Source organism: Vanessa cardui, chromosome 2 (assembly GCF_905220365.1).
Source record: "Vanessa cardui chromosome 2, ilVanCard2.1, whole genome shotgun sequence".
Lineage (NCBI taxonomy): Eukaryota > Metazoa > Arthropoda > Insecta > Lepidoptera > Nymphalidae > Vanessa > Vanessa cardui.
The window spans coordinates 488,363-514,442 of record NC_061124.1 but is presented as its reverse complement, the minus strand read 5'-3'; the positions used below and the strand labels follow the sequence as shown (position 1 = coordinate 514,442).

The window sequence follows — 26,080 nt, the reverse complement described above, 5'->3', positions numbered from 1 at the left end:
TAATATATTGAGTGAGTTATAAAATTAGACATTTTTTTTTTAATGTATCGATAAAGTTTGTTGAGGAAAATATAATAAGATTCAAATTTTATACAAATATATCTGTGTATATTAATTTATAAAGTACACATTACAGTAACAATAAAAATAATCGTATAATATCTTATATAACAATAATATGCAATCGGCGTCCAACTGTCTCATTCGTGTATTTTAAAGGCATACGTCACGACGACGTCGAAGAATAATTAGCATTGTGTAATTATAGTTTAGGCCGTGCCTTTTAGAACCAAAGCTCCTCAAGTATCATGGAAATCGTTTCAGTAATTTTCCTCTCACACGGAAAAACACACTGTCGACCTCCTTTGTTTCACGATATGTACTTAAACAGATATAGTAAACAAATCAACTATATAATAAACTATTTATTTGTAATAAACACTTTATCCGGCCCACAGTGCAGTGCACTTGCGACTTGGCGTTAGTTTGTGTGTCAGGGTCGCGCGGAAAATCTGCGCGTGCGCACCGCGACACTAGTTACTAGTCTAGCCTTACATAACAAATTGTGATGTCGGTCTGTTCACGCGAAAGTAGGCTTCATGTGGGTGATTATGTTGGTGACGTTTTGAAGAGAAAGATAGTAATTCGCGATGGCCTTAAGCGAATAGTGGATATATTTTGCAATAGATCCTCATCGTGCTGTATATGTTTACTATTTTACCCTTGGATACATGTACATACATACCTGTCATATTAATTCACTTTTTATATAAATTTATAAATATCAACAATATTAATTCATGACATCTAAAATTCAGACAATAAATAGAACACGTAATTAGCTATCGTAAACTCCAATAATAACCGGCGAAAGGGCACGTAAATAAATAAACATCCAATACAGACATAACAGCATTACATATTAACCAATGGCACAAGACAAACGAAAATAAACGTCTTGTTTTGTGGAGGAAAATTTAGTTGGTTCTTAATTTTCACAATTTATACGAATCATTTGACAAGTCTTTGATTTATCCATATATAGTCGGACAAGGTTATACCTTTCCTGCACTATGTCTAATATTTTCCAAGTAGTAGTGTGTCACACACCACAGCCTACCTAAATACCGTTTAGCCATATGTGTAATATTTTAATACCTAAATTCAAAACTAATTCGGATTGTTGGAATTTTTCAAATGAATGATACTCTTGCCCCCTTTTCTAATACATGTATCATTTTTGTTTTGAAATTCGAACAGGTAATCAACCATATTTATTCCTTTTTGTATTTGTTTTACATATTCCTTTTTTAAAAAATATGCACTAATTTAAACTGACCTAATTAAATTTTGTTCTGATATTTTTAGTGTTGCCAGGAGTAAGTGTTATGTTTGAAATAAATGTAGAAATTCAGTTGAATTTAATAAATATCAAGACTTATTTGTATCTGTAAACACACTCATGTAGATATGTCCAAGGTCTGATTTCGCAACACTTACAGTCCACATGTCCGGTCGCTTGTCTTAAATACTTCTTGATATATTTACCTTAGAACTGAATATAGATAAACTAAAATGTATGTCTTGCTTTTATTATATCTTTATATGAATCTGGAATATATTATATTATGTCACGATTTGAACGAATGTATTAAATATGAGCACTTAAATCAATGTGTATCTACTACTTTCTAAAATTCGTAAATTGATAGTTTCCTTATAAATTATTCTGTACTTTTATAAAGATTAGGCAGCCTCAGTGGACGTTAACAATATTGATACATGATATTGCAGGAATACAACTAGTTTGTGTTATTTGAAGCTATTAGATCTATTGAACGAAAAAAATCATAATCATAGTTACCAAGAGTTTTGACGTTTGACTGGGACTACTCATTCGTTTTTCTACCAAATAAGAACAATACTGTGCACTACTGTGTTCGCCTTAAAAGGTGAGCCACAAAATTAAAAAAAAAAACATTATTTACGTAGTATTTGTTTGCCTAAAATAAAAAGTAAAAAACTAAGTAATAACTGGGAAATACCATGACGAGATCATTTCCTTTTTTTAAGTAATGCTTGCGTAGCTGCCTCTGTCTTTACTAACACACTATTCAGTTATAAAAAAAGGTTAATACATATATATCCGTCAAATCAAGTATATAATTCCAAAAGTAAATTATGTATTATTTATCAGATATATAAACTTTAAACAACACAAATAATATTAATTATACAAATATTGTTAATTAATAATAAAATTAATTAGTTACTGATAATAAATGTAATATTTTACGATTAACAATTAAGTCAATCTTTTGCTAAATAAAGACAGTCTGGTGGAGAACGGTTAAGCTAAACTTTGATTGAAAATGATGTAATTATACATATTTTTAATTAATTTGAACTGTAAGGATCTGTTAAACGTATTTGAACCGGTTCACCTCAGTATGTGGGACAGGATGCAAGCTGTGCGCATGCGCATGTGTTATGTAACAAACATGGTACGAATTTGAAAGGTGCTGCGTCCCATAGAGCGACCTCTAACGATATTTTGTTGATTAGGATATTTTTAATTATTCATACGGTCATACGAGTAAAAAAGCAATATTATTTACAAATTTATTCGCTTATAATAAAGCTATTAATAGGAGTAAACAAAGCCACTTAATACATCCTCCATTTGGGTGCGAAATAATTATATTTAGAATGTTTCTCAACCTTAATTTTAAACTTCTCTAAAACTCCTCTCGTTTTTAGATCGTACCTTAAGCTTCACAAACTAAATTTAAAATCAATTTCAATGGTGCTTCAACTAAATTTACTTTTAAAGGTATTTAATTATAGGATAATAGAAAAAGAAAATCCTAAGTCAAAATTCCTTGTAAAACGCCTGTTCATTAAGACAAGTACACACTTGTAACTGGACCTCGCTCCGCTATAATACAACATAGATAATAACGTTACAAAAACAAACGTAATAAAACAACATCTTTAACTGTACCAATATGGCAAATCATTTTTTACAACGATTACACTAAAAAGGAGCTCTTTCGTGTCGCCGTCTCTAGGCGAGCGCACTCAAACGATTCCGCGCGAAAATCGACTTTATCCCTCTGAAAATAGAATATAACAAAACTGCAGCTATGCAATTGATAAGCCAAATGTTATCTGCGGCTGGTTTGAGGTATATTCAACCTTAGCGTAATTGAGATAGAGTTGTTATTGTCTGTTTTTGCATTGGTTCGGAATGTAGGCCAGGCGCCTTGAGAGTTGCATTTACATGAAGCGACCTCGCAGGGTCACTGATCTCTGTCCTTAGACGGATTGCGTTGTGGTTTCCTTCCTTGCCATCTACAGCTGGATTATAATAGTAACTGTAATGTTACATGAAATATCACCTGTAATTCAGCTCGTGGTTAAATAGATTAACACTAATATACAGGATGTGGGAGAGTTGCGACATAGTTGTACCAATGCGATTTTTTTCCGTGAATTTATCGCGTTGAAGCAATAGACCTTGGCCTACGTTTTGTAATAAATATGGCTATAAACAGACGGATATTTTTTTTTTCCTTTTTTTTTATTCCGAGTAAATCTGTTACTCACTGTATGTGTAACTATAATTAGTACTTTTCGGTTTTTAATCACCAAACCAGCTCTAATTAAAGTATTGTAAAAATACGTGTGTAAAATAAAGAAATATATTTTTAAGACACGTTATTATGTATATTAACGTGAGTATCGTTGCATCGATGAATTTTCTTTCGAAATGTAATCGTAGCAGTACCATTTATATTCAAAATGATTAGCTAGGCTATGTTTTATAAGAAAATATGACTTACAGTTATGAGTAGACTATGAGGGTTAGTCAGTTTCCAGTAACTTGAAGTTACTGCTCTGGTAATATACTATATTAAATGTGCTTGAATAAATTAATGATAAAAACAATGTGCTAAACTGACTGTATTGTGTTTTAAATTGCATTTGAAAAATAATACTATCATATAATCGACAATTTCGATTGTAGTAATTTTAATATGAAATAATATTTAATTTTTAATAAAATGAGATACAATCTTCTAAAATATGTTCTCGAGACAAGTGAGTGTTTTGTAAGTGGAACGGAAGTTCTTTACATTTCGAGTCGTTGCTCAAATACGGTAGCTGTTACACAAACAAATACAAAGAATTCTAGTTTTATAAAAAAACTGTATCTATTAAATCAGTTTACAAAAGCAATAATAAAACTAATTACATCTAAACTAATTAATAAACAATTATAAATAAAGTCCTAATAACGAATATTTATATTTGTAATTAAATAAACATAAACAAAATAGCCGCTACGTAAACGTCAAAAAAGCAAAATGGCGGTAAATACAGTTAGTATAACAATATCGTTTTCTTTTCTTTATTATTACGTAAACAATTTTCTTATTAGCATTGAAAGCTAAAACAAGTTTCTCAAAATATTACCCGAGATGCTACTTGTAGTGACTGGTACATGGAGCCAGGGTTGTCAAATAAACGTAAATAATAATAAAGCAATTAATTTCACAAATTAAATCAGATATTTTACCTGCATATGTTTATTTGCTAGTCTAATCTATCTATAAATAAAATTTTGTGTATATAAGTTACAGGCAATAATATATTTAAAATATATATTTAGCCTTTATGTTATTTTTAAAATAAAAAAGACAAATAATATCTAATATCTACGGAAGTAGTTTTCTGGTAAGGTGACCTCAAAATATTCACATTTCGTTATATTTGTTCTTGGGTCTGCTCGACAACCCTACACGGGAAACTCGTTTCACGAGTACGAGTATAGCTAACGCATTGTCGACATGCACTTTGGGTCCTTTCACCCCTGAAATGTCGTGTTGGATAAACTTTTTGTATATTCAAAATACGGTTTCGTTTTAAACTTAAGTCGCTTTTCACGATATTGTACTACATTATTACTTTAAACAGACATCGTTAACTTTGTATTCGAAAACAAAATTTTATGTACATGTGACGTTTCTGTTATAAAACTAGCGTGATGCGGTTACACTCGCGTTACATCTACGTTATATGAACGTGTTATACAGTTATTGATGCATGTTTATGAGTACTGCTCTTTAAGGCCGCGGCGCTAAGTTAAATAGCCTTCTTCAATAAACGACCTAACCTAACCTAACGCAAAAGTAATGACTGCAAAATAATTCGTAGTTCCTGAGATTAGCGCAATCAACCAGACAAACTCTCACCATAACATAAATATAAATGACTAACCGACCCGTTTGGAGAGAATTATTCGAAATGAAATTAAATACATTATATTATATATCTCTAGTATTCATAGGAATGTTTGATTTCTATGCCAAATTTCTTTCAATCATATGTGTTATTGAGAAACATCCAATCACATACTTTTTAAAGTATTAATAAGTCTTCATATTTATTATACATATATTATGACGTATTAAGTTCATTTGTGCACATGTAATAACCCACAATCTTATATGGTTTTCACGTAAAATTTGTCAGCAGAGCTAGTTTCGTAGTGAGGAAAGGCGCATCGCATGCTAGTGCATTAGTAGATATTATTAAAGCAATGTTTTCCTCGACGCGGGCGACCACGAACGAAAACAAGGATAAGCCGATATAAATACTTCGATAAACAACATTCAGATTATCACTAAATAAAATACGATATTAGAAGTAAAAATAGTGTTGAAATTTTAACAACTACGATTACTCGGGATTAATAAGTAAATCACAGATTACAAAATACAAACTGATAGTGTTATAAATACGTTTTATTTTATATTTTGACAGATTATGAAAATGTTACCATAACTCAAAAATCAAGATAAATATTTTTAATCTGCTGCAATAGTAAAAATTGTATATTGTGTAAATTACATGGACATATTTTTCATTATGGAATAAGAAAAGGGATCTGTAATGTCTATAGCAAGACGTATTAAAAAGAACAAAATAGATAAGCAGTGTTGACACATAAATGTTATAAATAAACAGAGATATCCGTGTGTTTGTACTAGTTCTCGATCCTCACATTTCTATCAAGCTTACGTCAGTATAGGACGCTGCATTGACCCAGTTGCGCGGGTTCGACAGCCGAGTGAGGCCATCCAATCTGGTTATCTTATTGACGATAGTTTTAACGGTTAGCAAGGTCGTTACTGGTGTTATTTAATATTAATAAATGATTTTATTGTCATTATTATTTTTATTGACACAACAAAAGGATATTTTCAGTTAATTAGCTACCTTTTCTCACGTTAATGGAGTGCAGTTACAATCCTACTAGTGATACATACCAGTACTAGCAGTAGAACTTCTATCGAAATAGTCTTTAATTATAAGTCTTAAGGTGTAGAATATTAGTACATGTTATTTTGTTATATATGACAGAGTTTCTGAGAAAAGTAAGACATTTTTCACTTTTCGTGTAACGATGGAAATTGAAATCACTCTATTCTAGATTAAAATAAAACGTAGTTCTTACTTTCTGTTTTGTGTTTTATTTATTTTTGCGATAATGTTCGTTTTTTCTACGACATTTAATTAAAGTGCCAGTTTGTATTTTGTTTGACAAAACGTAATAACTTACTCTTCGGCTGTGTTAAGCGAGAACAAATATATAGCGTGCTGTTAAACAAAATAAGTATATGAAAGTCTTTTGTAATTATATAGGCAATATTTTTATTAGAAAAAGACCTTTGTACGATTTATTTAATAGATGAAATAGATGGTTACTGATGTTCCTAGAAATTGTCAGTAAAAGAAAATTATCTAAATTCTATATACTAGAACGCAACAACACAAAGTATTGGTATTTGGCGGTAGACAGAGAGTGGTACCCACTCAGATTTGCACAGAACTCCGCCACCAAGCTAAGGTTCATTGTTGTAATAAAATAATAATATCCTTAGGCCAGAACCGTAAGATATCATCTACCAATTTTTAATAAAAATTGTAAGAAATGAAAAAAGTTATAATTCAATATTGATTATTATTATTACAATTTAGTATAGTTTGATACAAATGATGATAACGGTGATGATGATGCATGATGACCCTCAGTAACATAGGCAAATGTAAGACATCGCATACCACATATTTTTGCTATGATAAATAAATATAGAATATAGTTTTTAATGAATGCACATTACTACGTATAGTATAATAATTTATAGTTTCGCAGATATTTACGTAAGGTTAGTGAACAGATCGTTCGCGTCGTACGCGAAATGGATTGCGAAATGTTGTAACGTCATTATCCAAGGCTTTTTAAACGTGGAATAAAATATATAGAGAATAATATATATGTGCGTGTCAAACGCATGCTATTGTGTTTTATGTTTTATTTATTATATTAATGTATTCCTAATGCATATCATTATCATAGAGTCGCTTACCGCTGTCTGTCGCAACGGATTACGCAACGGATTTTGATGCGGTTTTTTTAGTAGATAGATTGATTTGAGAGGAAGGTTTTTGAATTTTGAATCCTGTAGTATATTTAGTATTGCACCTGTGCGAAGCCGGGGCGGGTCGCTAGTTATACTATAATAAAGACTTTATCTGTGCCAAATGTCATAATTTCCGTCTGCGTAAATTCCAGTCAATAGATAACTGTTTTTTTTTTGCTTCACATATTAATATATATATATATTGATATGTGAAGCAATGAATGTGAATATATATGGAACTACAATGTAATATAACATGTTAATTATAATAATACAGATAGAGCCAGAAATAATCGTTTACTCTAAAAAAATTAATGATTGATTTTGATGTATTTAATCGTTAGTCTAAAAGCCTATTCTTACATTGTACAGCTTATCACTAGCATCTAACCAATAAATTGTGTGTATAGAATTATATATGTGGCCACTTAAACACTTCGAACACACCCAATGCACTAGTCGAGTGCGAAGGGCGTCCTGAGGCCGACGCTCGCGCCGTCTGGAGGGCGACCTGACAATCAATATGCCTATAGGCTTTTTACCCATGAAAACACGCGTAAATTATAACAAACCATAAACAAAATATTCCCAGAAATAATTAAGTAAACCTTTTTCGTGCTGTTTTTTTTAATTAGGTTAAATAGGAATTGTTTAATACCATCAAACATGTCGAACACTTGTTTTGTCAATAAATAATAAATAAGTACTTACTTTAAGAATCATAGAAGTACCAATAGCTCAACGGAATAAGACTATCTTACCATGAAGGTGATATGGTTTCCAACCTCTTTTGTCTATTATCCTCTTCACTCTCAAAACGAACATTTCCCCTAATTGTAGTACAAATAATTATAGACATTCATATATAAAATATGGATTTTAATGGTACATAATGGTAACACATACTTTTAATCCTATAAAAACAAAATTTAATTCTATAAAGATGAATCTTCTTCGTCTTTGTTTTTTAAATATCCAGATTAAATATATCCGTCTGTGTCTATTGCAGGATGATTATGAGGTATTTTAGTTACACAAGTGTTGGTCAACGACATGGCGTCTAGAGGTCGCCTTCACGCCCTTGCTGCTCCACAGTGCATTCAAGGGAACTTGACTGTCTCGTTGTCAGGGCCTGGTTAAATTGGTTTCTATTTTTGTTCGAAATCTAATTTTTAAATAATAATTTATACATGAATTTATCGCCACTTGGATTTATATGAGTAGCAATGCGTTGTATAACTCTGTGAGTGAGTTGTTATTACAGTCGGGACTAAATATTCCGATAATTTGTTAGTTAAGGTTTCCCAATGTAAAAAATATTAACAATAATTTAAAGCCTGAATGTGAGCTCACCTAGATAAATTTATCAAGATGTGCTTCTTTCTTTTAGTTTTACTTTACGTTTATAAGCATATGTAAAAGTGATATAACAGGTTGTAAATATCCTACCGCAAGACTTAGACCTTCTTTACTCTAAGGAAAAGGCTCAAAGCTTATCACTTTACACCATTTCTTGCAACTCAGCGACTCTACTTCGATGTTATAATTATAACAGATTTTCATTCTTGCTTACTTGGTGTGATTAAGATTAGCATCTTCTAACCATCTCATCTCCGTTCCTCTTTCTTGTTATAAATATTTTGTTATCATAGCATCAAATGATAAATTATAAAGAATCCTTACACTACCAATTCTAAATCTCATAACAAAAAGGACGAAAAACAACGCGATACCTCGAACATAAGAACTCAATAGACCGCCGAGAGATCGTAGAACTGCGGCGAGACGCGGGCATCGCCCGCCCAGGACGCCCTTGCCTTCCTCGAGCCCCGACACCTGAACACCCACATTTCGCAAAAACTACATTTTATATTACATCGAGAAGTAGTTATGAAACGAAATTAATAATTAAAAGTTTCAAGCGTTATTCGTTTTATATTTTTGGTATGTGTTTTGTTTATTTTGTTTGAAAATTTACATAACATCCTCTACAAATTCCTGACTTAACAAGTTTAATTTTGACCATCAAGAGTTTTTGAGGACCCTGAGCGGGATAAACGAGGTTTATTGTAATAACAATTTAAGTAGAACAAAATTAATATTTGTCTCTTGTCTCGAGCATATTTACATCAACATAACTTGTTATCAACTTAATAAAAACATCTAAAAAAATTATTTCAAATTAAAACACGTATAGGCGTTTTTATATTAGGCTGTTCAGAGTCGACGCTCTTACGACTTTCCTACAGGTCGTAGCACTGTAGCGTCCTCTACGCTGTAGCGGGACACGGCTACATTTAATAGGCGCACTGTAATTCACTGTAATACTCGTAGAGCTTCGTAGACGCGTAGACTGAATTATTTTATGGCCGAAACTCACATCCGTAAGGTACGCAAATGACTTAATAATATATTATTGTTTACAAATATATAAAAAAAGTATATTGTTTACAGTGAAATGATTTTCATTTCAATTTTATTCTTTTAAACATTTCGAATTAGGTTCATGATATTAATATTTAATTTGAGTGTTTTTATTTAGAAAGTAAATGTTGTTCATACATTTAAAGCTCACACATGAAGGCTAGCTGGCTAGAAATTTCGATGTCGTCGACCGCGCTAGGAAGGACGGCTCGCCCTCCGCGTATCACTCGCCCCCGTTCCGCCATCTTTATTTATTCTAAAAACACCCCACAGTTTTAATACGCTTAATAAAATACTTTATACATATTCTCTGAGAAATTTAAATTTATTTAATAAATGTATTTGTATGTGAAAAAAGCTCAAGGTTCCTTTTTATTTCTGCTTTGATATAAACTTGCATTTGAGATAATGAGGTACTGACGTGATGCGTCGGAACGATGTCAAGTGAATATTCGCTAGTTCGTTTGTTTTTATAAACATATACAAAATAAAAGCCTCGGAACATATAACAATTTAATAAAAAGTATGATTTAAATCAAATTTCAAAACATACTTTAATAAAGTTGACTAATAGTAAATTAATTTACCATGATGAAGCAAAACATTAATAGTCAATAATGTCCTGTTCCGGTTTGAATGGTAAGTGATGCACAATAGACACAACATCTACTGCCCAAAATGGCGCATTGTCATTGTAAAGAATGGTTACTATACCGAACGTTGCCCAAGATGCCCATTTGCTTGTCCACTTTCTTAGAAAACTCATATCAACAGTAATACCTTCTACTACACAGTATACAGTATATTCTATCTAATAGTTTTCATGTACCTTAATAAATACAAAATTAATCATATAACGGAAACAATGTCTTTATCCTCATTCAAAAGTAATGAATTGAACGTTAAACCACCGCTTCAGAATGCAGAGTTACCGAAAAAGACCGGAAAATAACTCAGTAGATGACCTTTTTCACAAATTATCTTTTGATTTTTTGCAATTATCATTTATACCTCCTGCATGTATAGGAACCAATACTAATGATTTCACTACATAATCTCGTATTGAATAAATATACCTTAATTACTATTGTTACACAATTTAATTTAAAAGTAAAAATAAAAGTGCTTGGAAACCGACACTTTTGCTGTTATCCAACTACTTAAAAAAAATATTATAAAACCTTTCACCCTACCAAGGTTGCATACTACCCAAGTCAACATCCCACCCCATGAACGCTCGTGGAAGTCACATTAAGGCCTCGTTCACCTCGTCTGCTGTCCGGACGAAGGGACAGTGACCCTAGTGCATAACCCCGGGGCTGAAATGACGAAACTATTTATATAATAGCTAGGGGATGTATTATGTTCAATTCTAGACTATTATTAAGATTAATTTAAAGGGTACGCGTTTTTTATCAAATAAACAAAATAATAACAGGAATTTAAAATGCAATATCTTCCGTGTTTTTCCTCCCAACTAGAGATCTATATATCAAGAATTCGAGATATTACTGAATATATATACTAGCTGAATATTTCATAGAGCCCAATTTGTTTGAGCTTCAACTGAGTGCGTGATTATGAAACAAATCGAGTTTAGAAATATAAAAATATATTCTACGTGTATAAGATTAATATACCAAGCTTTAATATACAATATTTTTTTAGATTAATCGTTGTAAATATAACTACATAGGGGAACATAAAGTAGCGTAAGTAAGTAGCATTATATACTAAATTTTATTACTTAAAAATTAATTATTATTATTACTGAAAAATTATAGGCAGTCGTTGATGGACAAAAGGGAATATCTCTTATGATTGTTTATCGTGCCGTTTGTTTATATCGTGCGTTTTTCTTAATACCCAACAAAGGATTTTCTTTTAAGGCTCTTGAGAGTGAATACAACCTGATATTTTATTTATTTTCGTAATGTATTATGCCTTTTTTGGGTCTATGATTCGTGATAGTTTTCTTCAAGCCATTATTATGTACTAAAGTTTTAGTCTTTATAAATATGTAATATACTTTGGTATAATATTTTCAACTCCATCCGCGCTGTAGTCTCAGGCCTGTTAACGAATCCCTCGTCACTTTGATTTACGATCGATCCTAGACCAGAACTCGACGAGGCCTTACAAGTCAAATCACCCGAACGTGTACCCCTTGTTTAAGCTTTAACGTTAAACATTTATTCTATAAGTTAATTGATTAATTTTGGAAACAAACTTGAAAATTAAATATGAAATATACGAAATTTTACAAATGTTTCCGTAAGTTTTAGTTATAAAATTGATAAAGGAATAGATGATACGATCAATACATGAAATGCAATAAGCTTTTAAGTCATACGTGTGTCGTCATTACACAGGTTCAGTGTCGAGCTACCACCAGTAGGCGGCTACCATAGAAATATTAATATAAATAGACAATAATAAAAGTATAAATAAATACTAAAATAATAAAAGTTTTCGCTGTACAATGGTTATTTTTCTTTTATAATTTATGCGCAACTAATTATTACTAACGATATATTTTAATTTTTGTATTAAAATAATACAATGAGTACCGCAAAATGTTATCATCATAATAAAAGCACACATGAACTAGTCCGCTATAAGTCACGAAGTCTTTACGGCGTCATTATCGTTTATGAAACGATGACAAGTATTTCGGAGCCAATTTCATATTAAAATATGCTCATGTAAAGATTAAAGACATAACGCCTCGATTTGTCGGGTTAAGCGCGAAAATTCCCAACGCCATGAGTATAATTAATAATTCAGACACGAACACATCGATACGCTGTTGAAATAACATTATATTCACGGACACGCACACTCCCGCCGTCTGAACACCTACACACGCTCAGGACGCACACACCCGCAGACGTCTAGACAACTTGTTAAAATGCGGTGTTCCGGGACTCGACATTCGTGAGTAGGATAGGTCACGGACCACGATATCTCCACCTCCCTCTAGCCTGTAATGGCATCCCTCTCTTCCCTCAAACGGCTCTCCTTCAATCTATTTTCGAACCTATTTCAGCGCAATAACATACTGTTTGGCTTGGCTTTAAAGCCAGGTATAAATTTCGCTTTCAAAGCTTAAAAGATAACGTAACGAAAGGGACTATGTTAGAATTAGATTTTTAGAAATTGGAGTTTAATGGAAGGGAATAAGGTGCATAATTGTTGTTTAAGATGGTTAGGTCTTTGCAGGTCTCCCAGTATCGCTAGGTTTGTCCTTGGTGGGTCAGGACGAATTAGTCGGGAATAATAATTTATGTAAATGTGCGTACGTGTGCACACGTCTGTACATAGGTGGGCGTGTGTGCCACGGACCTAGGATCAGACATGATGTACAAGTGTATGTATAACGGCCATCATTTATTCAGGACCTGTGGGCTTGGTAGAAAGTATATTTAGGTTCGATGTCAGGTATTTTGTATGTTATAACACATCGGGGAGTGCAGGCACGCTACAGTGGCCCCGTGTGAGCTGCGATACTAGTTTCTTTTAAACTTGAAACATTTTTCTTCGTCCAGTAACGAGCTTTGCTGGAAAAAAACTATAAGTCTTGAATTGTTTCATTCTATTACTTATTTTAAACCACCGTATCAAAAACATACTACAAAAGATGATTGCTATTGTGTATGTTTTAGATAAATATGTCTGTATTAATATTATAAAGAGGGTAACATTTGTTTGTTAGATTCTAGGGGGTAAAAATTATAAGCTAATTCTAAAAAAAAAAAACACTGGTGGAACGGTACATTGTTTCTACTATTATTACTGTTATGATTAACTAATATAATTTACTACTAATGTTGCTCCCGGGAGAAGTCGGGATTAGCCGCTAGTATGATATATAATAAAACATTTTACTATAAATTTGACAACTATAGAGCCTGATACCAGTGCTCGACACATAAACTACAAAAGGCCCGCCATATATATGTGCCCTAAATAATATAATTGGTTTTCGCTTTGTAAAGAAATCTGTTACGGCCGAGCGGTTCTTTTATTTATGTTTCGGACAATTTCAGGAGGAAAATCACAGAAAGAATAACTCAAATGGCCACTGTTTTATTGAATTAATAAATGGCAAAAAGCTGTGGGTGTTCCGATGGATTGTACTTTAGTGTTTTTTTATCTTTGGGAATTGAAATTGTGGAGTTAGATGTTGACATTTGGCCCATTTAGATATGATACCCTTTAGCAAATTTTTATTTAAATAAAGTATTAAAAACAATATGATTGAATTTAATTTCTCATTAAATAAGGATAATAACTTAGATTCCACGGTTAGTGGGGATAGAAGCGAATGGTTTATAAGTTGGCATTGAGTTGGTGACAACTTAGCAGAAACTATTCTAATTCCTCATCTGCAACCATACATCTTGCTAATTGTATGTATTGGTAAAATCAAGACACATAAATATTAAAGTAAGGTGATAAGCTTTGTTGAACTGCAAGGCAGAGACAGCCTATAATGTCACACTTGTGTTTCCACGGATTTTTGAAGACGAGAGAGTGAGGAGACTTAATCCACGCCCCGGGCTTACTTCGGATTAGTGACACGACTTCCGACACACAGGATTCTCTTTTTACATTCGTTGAACGCTGATCGCGTATAATTTACAAACAAGTATTGTATTATAGACTAATGCCTCAGTTTTAATGGCTCGGCGATACTTTTACAACGTCGCAAGTGCGATCCCCTAAGTCTCTAAGACAATGCTACATATTATTATTATTAAAAAATTGAAATTTAAAATACTGTTCTGTATATATAAGAAAACAATTAAAAATGTTGTTTAACTTTGAAGACAAATAAAATATTGTTACGGTCCATATAAAGGTTTAGCTTTCTGGTTAAATATAATAAAACCTGTGCAACCTTCATTTAATGCACAGATTTTATCATTTGGCCGATTATTACTTCCTTATAATTTAAATTCTTTAATTAAATTGTTTACTAAAATCTAAATCAATAAATATGAATTTATTGTCTTAAAAAAGTATAATCAATAGTTAACGCGTATTTAGGAAACTAGTAATTTTTTTTAAAGAAGTTTTTATCTAAATATAATTTATGTCATACACTGGCAATCCGCTGGCAACCGTGATATGTAAGTCGCGATGTCCCTTGAGCCTGTTAGTACACAAACTCACTCACCGACCTAAACATTACAGACGAGTATATTGCGATTTCAGAATAATAAGTAGGTGAAGTTATGAAAGTAATTATTACTTTATAACAAGCGGAACATATTCTCCTGTGATCGTCATACAGGCAGCCAGGCCGTGCTCGCAACCTTTGATATCTAATATTAAAACTGAGCCGTCGAACCGTTAGCATACTTTTATCCGAAAGTGTTAGGAAATACCTTTTATTGCGGCGCCCGTCAACCCTTCGAATCAGTCGCGCGGCAATACATCATAAATAGTCGCAAATTCGTATTCGAGCCTCCCAGACATCCTAATAACAAATGTTCCTAACCGAACACGAAAGGCTTCCGAGACGCCCGCCCACCGCCCTCCGTCTGAAGGTCGTTTGGGAGGCCGTTCACCCTCCGTCTACACCCACAAAATCAACCTCCAAAAATCCTCTCTGTGTTTAACTTTCCCTCTGTTCGTCTTTGTGTAGCTCCCTCTACACCCTGTACGGCCCGTAGATGATGTCGATGTGTGCGTGACTTATGTCTATAGGAGCGTTAGTAGACGTGCTGCGTCTGTGTGGCACTGATTCTATGTATGGGTCTAAGTCTGCCTGAAATTCATAAATTAGATTGCTTAATATTGACGATTATGTAAAATTATATACAATATATATGAAATGAAATATTGAATACACGAAATGTATAAAAATAATATAGCGGCGACATATAATGTATATAGCAACATAATTTATGTATATATAAATAATCATTACATCCAACCTTCCTCATGGCGGCTTTCACAAAGTTTTTGTATACCTAGGCTTAGTGTGGGTTGGGCTTTCATAAAGCACCGATGTAGGTCATATCTATATGTACAAAAAACGGAGATTACGTCCGTACGGCGGTGACGTCACATCCGCTTTTATTAAATACTAAAATGAAAAGTCAAGAAGTCATCAAAAACTTGTTTATATAAAATACCGTCATAAGAAAATCTAAATAATCTTTATGTAGGTATCTATATCAATAGTTTAAACACCGCGCCGTGTTAAGCCTTTAATTCTTCTTCTTAAACTAGACTGATGGATATAGATAGGAGAATGATCAGGGCTGTCATTTAAGATATGAATGTGATTTTTTTAACAGTTTAGTCAAAAAATATTTATGTATAAAAAATATTTTAAAACTCTAATGAGTATCATGTGACATACAAGAGACGATATAGCGCTTAAGCATCGAACACACGTGCGCGATCCAGCGAAGCGAAAACTAATTATCTCTACATTCACTCCTTAAACTCGGGAAACTCTTGGCCGTAGTAATTTTACTTAATCTCATCGATGACAACGCGTTGCTGATAAGTCGCCGACGCAGGCGTTTGTGCCACGCTCGCTCGCCGACATGATCAGCCGTATAATTTATAAATAAAAGCGATTTTTCAAACGAACGAATTTATAGAACACATTTTCTTAAACTTTCTACGAAAGCAATAAATTATATATTTGACGAATTCGTTTCTCAGACAGGAATATAAGTCGAATTTGGGCCATGAATGTAAATAAATTCTATTTGTCGTCAAAGTGGAACAGAACGAACAATTGTTTAATATTCAACGAGTAACAACAAGAAATCCAATTTGTTCATCTAATTAAATTTGTTTTATATTAATTATATTCTTTAACAACAATATAGCTACAACCTACTTTAACAGCCGGTAGTTTTTTATACAAGGGCGTTGCACGGCGCTTTGATATTTTTTTGAATCTATTATCCGACACGACACACGGGGCACTTATTTGTGCAACGAAGGCATATTTTCAAACCTGTCAACAATTATTAATAGCTGATTACAGATATGCATATATAAAATTGACAAAAAATACAAGAGTGTTGTTTCTACTTGAATTTATATATAGTTGAGTAATAAAATAGCCGTACATTACATATGTCCCCGTTCCTGTTTTTATGTACTATATTTATATATATTATAAATGTATTTACATATGTTTCCTTCATGCATTGTATTGTGTGTACGGGTGATATAATTAAATGCTAGCTGCATCATCATCAATGATCTGTTACCGACTTCGAATTAGTGAACTAGGTTCTCCTCGGTAGAATCTACACCCGGAACCGGTGGTAGCCTTTTAATTTTATTTAATCCTTAAGGTTGGGCTCAAGGCTGAGCTCCTTGCATATAGATTATATTTTGATGTGATCGAAGTGTAATTTGATTTGATTATACTGAAAAATCATTACTAATATTTTTCAGATGATACGCCAAACATAATCGGTCGTGAGAGTTTATATTGAACGTCTGTTTATGTGATGTGATAACCCGTCACTTGAAAGATACTTTGCACGAAATATTTATTCTAATGAAATCGAAGTTTATAGTTTTAGAAAAAGTATTGTTTATGTGTTTGAAAATTTAAAGAATGATGAAGAATAAATCGTATAAAAGAGGCAACGCATATATTACATAAAAAATTATTTGTTAGATGATCTTTTTTGCGTTCGTCTTAATTTTTAGACAATTAATCATTATAATCATCAGTATCCGCAACAAATGTGATCAGGTATTACTTATACCTGATAAACACATAATATAAATATATCCAAACTAACGTTATCAAGGCCGTGGGAATAATCATATTCATATTTAAAAAATACGTAAACACCTCAAGAGGCTCGGTTGATGAACAAAAAAAATCGCCTCGACTTGCTGTCTCCGGTGTTTGACATCGGTTTGACAGACGCTGTTTGAGCAAAACTTTTGATATCTCAATAGTCCCCTGATAGCACAGACAGGAATTGCATTGCTTGTTGCTAACGTGCAACATTTTGTAGCAAAAACTACAACAACTTCCGAGCGCATCCTAATCACATTTTTATTGTCAAATTAAAACATATATTTCAAAGATTTCTGAACAAAAGTTGTACAATTATTTTATTTTAACTTGTATTTATTTTTCAGGTAAGATACAAAACTTTCGGTTAACAGACACCGCACGCGTTTGTCGTAAGTACCATAACAATTAAACAATTGTCTGTAAGGCTTGATACGGAAAATTTTGATGTTTTTTTGTGTGAAATCTAATAATATTTTTATGTCATTCTAAACAACAAAAAACCAAATCATAATTAACACAAACGAGTAATAAACGATAAATAATAGTACAACTTTCGTGTCTATTCACAAACTTTCGTTTGCTCCCCACGTGTGCATGTTGCAGCCGCGACTTAGTGTGCTGTGTACAGTGTTGCCATGTCTCTGTGTGCAGGAAGAAAGTGCATTCTAGCCGGCGAGGGAAACTTGACATTGAGAGTACACGCAGCCCGCGCTATGTCTTGAGATAATGTTGTTTGACCCACTTCGGCGTTACGTCAAGTCTATGATATTTTTTCTAGATCTAGAATGAATTTCAATTAGATTAACTTACAGCGGTTTATATTTAGCTATATTTTGAGAATGCAAATTATATCTATTGCACGTTTATATTTAAATTGAAATTATCAAATAAATATACAATAACAAAATAATAGGCCGTGATATGACAGTTTCAAAATGTAATAAGATTATTATGGAATATAGATAATAATGTAAATGTCAAGGTCAAAAATAGAACTAAACGTTGATAGATAAGAAAAAAGAAATAATAAAAAAATATAATACATAAATATTATATTTCTTGTCTGTGCTAATAAGATTACAGTGGAAATGTATATTCTGCCACAATATCTCCAGATAGCTCTTCCTATTTCCATCTCTCGTGTAGCGAGTAAGTCGGAATCGTCGCTGCGCACGAGTACCTCCTTTTCCCTTTCGTCTTTATTTTAATTAAGACATATCACAAGATATTTCTTCGCGTGTATAATTATATAGCAGAAGTAATTGTCAAACATTCCTGCTGGCTTAGATATCTTTTTATTTTTAAATACATGTATTCCTGCACTACACTATTACGAGTATTCGTCGCGTTTTCTATTCTTCCAAGCACTTCAAATATATGTTTGTAACGGTTCATACGTACATAACGAACTATATGGTTACGTTAATGAGTAAATGGCTCGGGAATTTCTAGATATATTCAGGTCTGGTATGGGTCTTATCCAACACTGTTTGATGAATAAATAATATCACAAGTCCCGAACCAACCCTGCGGGCTACAAGACTTCAAGGCCGGCGTCTAGACTACAGTTTCAGTGCCCAATTACTATTAAAATCTCTGTTGCTTTGTCTTGTAAGATAACGTCGCTTTTGGATATTATTTTGTAATTATATATTTATAAAATTAATATGAAAGTAAATTGAATTCCAATGACATATTTCGCTTTGAGGTACGAAAATGTTTGATATATAATATTTTATTTTTTTAACATAAAGTAAAAAGCTTACATATTCATTGATAGATCTTCAATAGTTTATAAACGATACTCATAGTTCTTAATAATTTTTAGGACTTTCACGTTAGAATGAAAACTGTTACATGAGATAACAAATTCTGACCACGTGTGGACCTGTTTGATTTATTTTTTGTTTAAATACATCAGCCGTCACTCGTAGCCGACAAACGCGATCGGTCTTGTCTCTCGGTTTGTGAGTGCAAAATCTATACATGCAATCTTTACGACCTGCGGCATATTCGCTGTCACCATTTTCGTATGAGCCATTGTGTGTATTACGTAATGAGGCCGACACATACGACTAATATATACACCGTAACAGTTATATTGATTCATCGATGACTCGCCAAGTCGCACTCGACGAGATATAGAAAAACGCGTTTCAGAACGCGGCCTAAGCCTCTGTTTAAGTAAGACAAGTTATCACACTCGTAACTAACTGTTCCCGGACTGACAGACAGGCGATGCATAGGCTAATTTATAATACATAGAGATTTGAAGTTCGCTAACATCCTTTTTTTTACATACAAATTGAAATCAGGTTTTTCGCAAGTTAAATGTTAAGGTAGCGACTTCATTTAAGTTTGGTCTAATTGTACTTCTTTCATATACACCGAGAGAAATGAATATGTTCGTGTATATGTATATACCGCAATGGGGTAGTGCTAGTATATTATGTAACTTCAGAACTAGGTCACGCAATGTTAAGATGGCTGTAATATCTTCACCTCAGCGCTTGGAAATTATTCAAATTAAATACAACCACACTTTTTATATTTACGTAGTTATATTGTGTTATGTATAACATAAGTTAGTTTTCATCTTTCATGTACAATTTAATAAATCGCAATTCTGTAAGAATTCACTTAGGATCGCACTCGTGTTTGTTGACACTCGACTTTCGGCGGGACGCCATTTTGATACGTGTATGCTATACATTTTGTGATAATTATAATCAATGTCGCATGTCATTCTGACATTTCACGCTCGTCTTCTGCAGTGAGTTTCGAGTTTTTTTCTTACAGAATACCTCAACCGATCGATTAGCATATTTTTACAGTATATTTTTTTACGTTATGTAATGTTTCGGTACTTTATTGAAGAAAGTTTTGAAACTTATTTATTAACCGTTATCGCAAAAGGTCGTATAGATGCTAAAGAAACTGCGGGAGGAAAAAATACATTAATAAAACATAAGGAAATAAATATTCATAATGTTCTGTTTATAAGTATACCTAATTGTACTTACGACCTTTAACTATGATTAACGATTTGACAGTACTGTACGGTCTAATTTGAACATGGAAAGGAACGAATGATATCAATATGTGAATTCGAACGCGTATTATTCGTCCGATTCGCCGGCAGACGAGTATGTTTCAAAGTAACGGCGCGCGGATTTCGCCGGTCGCACGGCAGTTTTTCTCGCTGAACAATGTAATAATTACGACGGTTTCCACTTTCAATTTCGCTAGTACCGCAAAAACTGTACGTTCCACCCGCTCGGGAAGCGACAGCAAAATTAGATAACTATATTATGTTCAAATATATTGAAGACTACTTATGATGTACGGATACAAAGTTCAATATATAGTTTGAAATAAAAAAACATCAAAAGAACATTATCCACTATAAATAATTTATAACAACGAGTTGCAATTCTAAGTTTAAGCCATAAACATATTGCAAATTATTAATATTAATTTTTCAGCTATTACTCGTCTCGTATATATAAATATGAGATTTTTTTAAACATAAGGGACATACTTTCTCTCGTAGCTGCTGACGCTACCTCGCATAACATGTTTGTTTACAGTTTTCACTATCTATATATTTCTCGCGAGTGAAAATTCCGTCGATTACCGCTGTTTTTTCTCGACGTGCGCATGCGCCGAGATCGACATGAACATGCCAACATGGCGGCGTAATGAGATCAGTAGATCGTGGTACTGGAGCAGTATTTTTCATGCTAAATATGGAAATGAAACATAAATGTTTAGTCTTATGATTTAAATTATTTAATCTTGCTTAATTAATTCAGATTTTTAGTTAATCTATTGTGGTGGTATTGTAAATCTTATTTTATAATTTAACCTAACTAATACTGGTTTAAAACATGCTTAAATTATTAGTGAATGTTTCTTCCTCTGTCTTATCAGATTGATCGGAATGAAGCATTTTAGTATTCCGATATAACAATTTCTGTAGTTCAAGTCATGCTTGTAATATATTTACTAACGAGGAATTAAGTATTATCTGCCGTCCGGTGTTTGCGCACGCCAAGGCGAGTTATTGGCGCGTAAACACTCGATCGTATTTGCTTTGAGAATTGTCTTATGCTCTGTGTTTGAAGAGCACTTGCTTTATTTTTTAATGTTATCACAATTACATTCTAGAAGTTATGACAGCTTGGCAACTTTGTTCATTCGTTCTCACCGTATAGCAACAACGACGTATATCTACTTACGATAATGTTAAGTATAATATACAGGTAACGCTTAAAAAAACCGGAATTCATATATATCATAATACTTTGGGACTTTTACTGACATATGAAATAATGTCGATGATATAATTTGGGGTGTGTAAGCATCAATAAAACTTAAAAAAATACTTTAATAATAAAATTAGTACACGAAGATATATAATAAACAGACGGACGATGTTACTGCACTTTGTACTGTAATTAATGTTTACAGCACAACAAAAGTATTACGCGCGTCGCGTTAATTATATAAGTACTATAACTGCGAAATATTCTAATTATTGTAATTAGTTTAAACTCTATCAAGTTTTATACAAGTTAAGCAAATACTAATATTCACAAAACTTGCTGATAATTCGACCTAATAAATATAATACTTACTTCATGAATTATTTTAATACATATCAGTAATAGTCAATAGTTGACTATATATCGATATATGCCTATTTCAAATTTGAGCTTACGTTGAGCGATTAATATCCGTCCAAGAATTTGTACCGAAACATTTGATTTGCCTGAAATTTGTGATGCCAAATATAATATTTTAGAATTCATTGGAAATATTTGGGTTTGAATTCGCGAATTTCAAATATATAAATTTATTTCTTCCGTTATCGACTTGAAAACTTAATCTAATTGGTACTTTTATAGTTTGTGTGTTGTGAGAACATGTTACGAGAAGTCATACAATCATCTTAAGTATAAACAGTACGAAAATAAATATGGCGACAAATCGCAGAAAAAGTAGCAAAAATGAATTTACAAACGGAGTCAAGTTATCCTAATCTAGCCGGCGCCAACTTGACCGGATAGGTGTATGCTATTTATATGACAAAAAAATACAAAACCAGCCTTCCTGTGCTAATCGTTGCCAATTACATATAAGTGCGTGTGTGTGAGTGTCGGTGTGTGCGCGTGCGCAGGCGCCGTAGCCTTGAATCCGTACATCGACTGCACTTGCCCGCGCTATCAGTTCGGAAACGCTGCGCGAGTTTAAAATTACGTTTTGAAATTTCTCTTTTAGCTGCGTGCAACTTTTTCTATAGTATTTAACAGCAAAATATACACAATTAAAGCAGTTTATGGTTTGCCTGTTGCTAGTCGAAGTTATTTCATAAGATACCTCTGAAGCACTTTTAATTATTCATAAATGGAATTTAAGTTTTTATTTATTATCTCCAACAGCTTGCGTTTATTGCTCGACGTGTTTTAAATACTCGTTTTATTTTATTCATTTACATTTTATAGTAATATATAAAGATGTCAGTATTTTGCCAATGTTTTACAAATACATGGTTACTTTTACTGTACCTTATTTTTGCTTTCGTTTAATAATTCAAACTGGACCAAGAATTATGTTTGATTGTTAAACTATTACAATATTCTCTTTGTGAAGTTATTAAAAGCAAAAAACATTATACAACTACAGTACTTGTATAAAGATTGAACAAAAATTTACAATTCTACTCTCAATATTTCATTCGACTTTGGTCTGGTAAGTAAACAAAAAAGTATACTATTTAATAATTATTTCGTCTCCGAAATAATTGTACAAGTTAATAAAAATATTCGAATTGTTCACAATTACAACAAACAATGAAGTTTATTTTGTGTAGTGGAAATTTATTATTATATTGTAATTCGTGTTTAGGAATTTACTGGAAATGTTTTTCTAATAAGAATTTTTCGATACATTCTTACTCCAAAATCTTAACGATATATTTTTTTCTTAGTATTTGTCTAATTAAATGTGACCTTTATCAGAATCTAGATATTATCTATAACTGTTTTACAATAGGTCAAGCGTAACATCACAGACGAACTGTAAAATGTTAACACAGACAATTCATTTCTTTTACAATGTAGACTTTTACCTTTCAATTATTATTAAATATCAATAAATAATTAATAAAATATATTATTTCTTGTATCCTCCTCTTTAATTCACTGCGATTATCCGAACGGACGAATCCCCAACACCGCTTTATGCCTTATTTTGTCTCATTCCCACCCATTGACATTCCTATATCTCTCTCGCTCGCGGATAAATTGGCGCGAAGGAAGCGAAAGATTGATGATCTAAGCGTCGGATCGATTCCGATCCTTAATGTTTATTTTTTTTTTATTACTTTAACTTACTCTACCAAAGTAAAGTTCCGTTCTGTGGTGAGTTTTATTTAAAGTAATTATAGAATTACATTTATAATCAACACGCTGATGATATCAATTTAACTTGTTAATGTAAATGTAAGACTGACTAATTTCTGAATAAGCAACACAATACTATTTATATAAATATACCAAGAAACCCTCGTCCTATATGTTGGGCATGCAAACAATTGAAGCGATTAAGTGATGTTTAGAAATATTTTACTGAGATTTAGCAAAACTTTATGATTCCGTACTTTTTGCGTCGCATCTATTGCAAAGTGAGGAGAGATACAGAGGGTAGCTATATATGTATAAACTAGCTACACAACCTTCTCCACGTAACCTAGTAGCACGTTCTAATGGCAACCCGGCCGTACCGCGCCGGCATTGCATCGGAAGCCCAATGCGTATATTTCAAAAAAATCGATGCCAATGGGTTTGACACTATAATCAATTATTTAAAACAAAATCTTATAAGCGAATTAATCGTTAATTTGAATTATATTTTAAAAAGGCACCGCATTATGATTTATTGTCCAAGTGTCTTAACTTTATATTGTTAATAAAAAAATGTGTTTATTTTATCAAGAGATAATTACCATGGACATAATTGATTCGAGTAATTCAGAATATGTCTATCTGCTAAGATCATTCTGGGCTCTCTTACGTAAGCGGTAGCGGGTTCAATGCCCGATCCGTTTTGATAGCGTTTGACCCGTGATGTATCCGATACAGATAATTATGGAGTCCATCTTAGATTCTTATTAGAACGAACTACACATGTGACATTGACGTTTAACTGTATCTTATTAGTGTTGCCATTTTCAACAAAGTATAAATAGCCTTAATGAGGCTGAATCCTAGCAGAATATTATTCTATACTTGCAGGTTTCCTTTTTGTATTTCCTTTAATCTATTAAGATTACGAATTCTATCCTCTAAACCATATTGAGCCTCATAGGCAGTAATGTTTTGTCCACGCAAAGTGCCTAATCCAATATCTCAATAGAAAGTTATTAAATTAGCTCAAGTAATGATACCAGTAATAAAAATACCTTAGCCTTATTATGAATATAGGTTATGTTGACCACTTACCATCGTGAGGCCCACTGACCCGAATGTAATTTTCTTCGATAGTAACTCTATACTCACTTCATATCTCACTCGAAAAATGGTGATAATCGAATTACGATGCTATATTTCATGGTGTAGCACTTCTCTTGTGTTATTTTACGATTATGTTCTGCGATGATCTTTAAGTTTGTTCTTACAAATAAGCTCTGCTGATCTAATATGTAAATTGTCATGTTTTTGTAATTATACGGTTTCTCTGTCTGTTTCTCTGTAATGAAACTAAATTGGTGTAGGGAGTAAAATCTGCTGTAAACTCGCCACGAACAATTCAGTACCCAGGTAGGTCTTGTACCAATAAATTAATTGCTCATTTTAGCGGTTGCTGATTGATTTATCAGGAATTGATATGATTTTCAAATCTAATAAACTGCTTTCAAGTATTTGATCGTTGTTTCTAATGTGATATATGTATATAAGTAGTTATGAATGTAGGTAATTATACAATTTACAACATAAATGACACAAATACGCTTAACTTATTTATATTTCGATTTATAATTTCTGTACAACGTTGTCTCTATTGAGTAGTGTTGGGAAATCATGTAAATATTATATCGCAACAATATTTCATAGAACGCAAACCGCTAAACATGGATCGCACAGAAGGTCAAGTGTGTCGGGTCGATTCCTTGTTTACATAAAAACATCACCGCGCGCCACCTCCGCTCGTATCGACAATAAACGCCATATTATCTTCATATGCCAAATAAAACTTTGACATTGCCTCTATATACTACGTACATACTGTTACTGAACACACCATATAACGATGGCCTTTGAAAACTAGTACATCACGTCGCATCGTCCCCGCAACGTACAAGAAC

General features: G+C 32.7%; 1 protein-coding gene across 2 annotated transcripts in view; it reads left to right on the top strand.

Moving 5' to 3' along the window:
- Positions 1–26,080, top strand: part of LOC124535492 (ecdysone-induced protein 74EF) — a 149,615-nt gene that overhangs the window by 73,963 nt on the left and 49,572 nt on the right. The window lies entirely within an intron of this gene.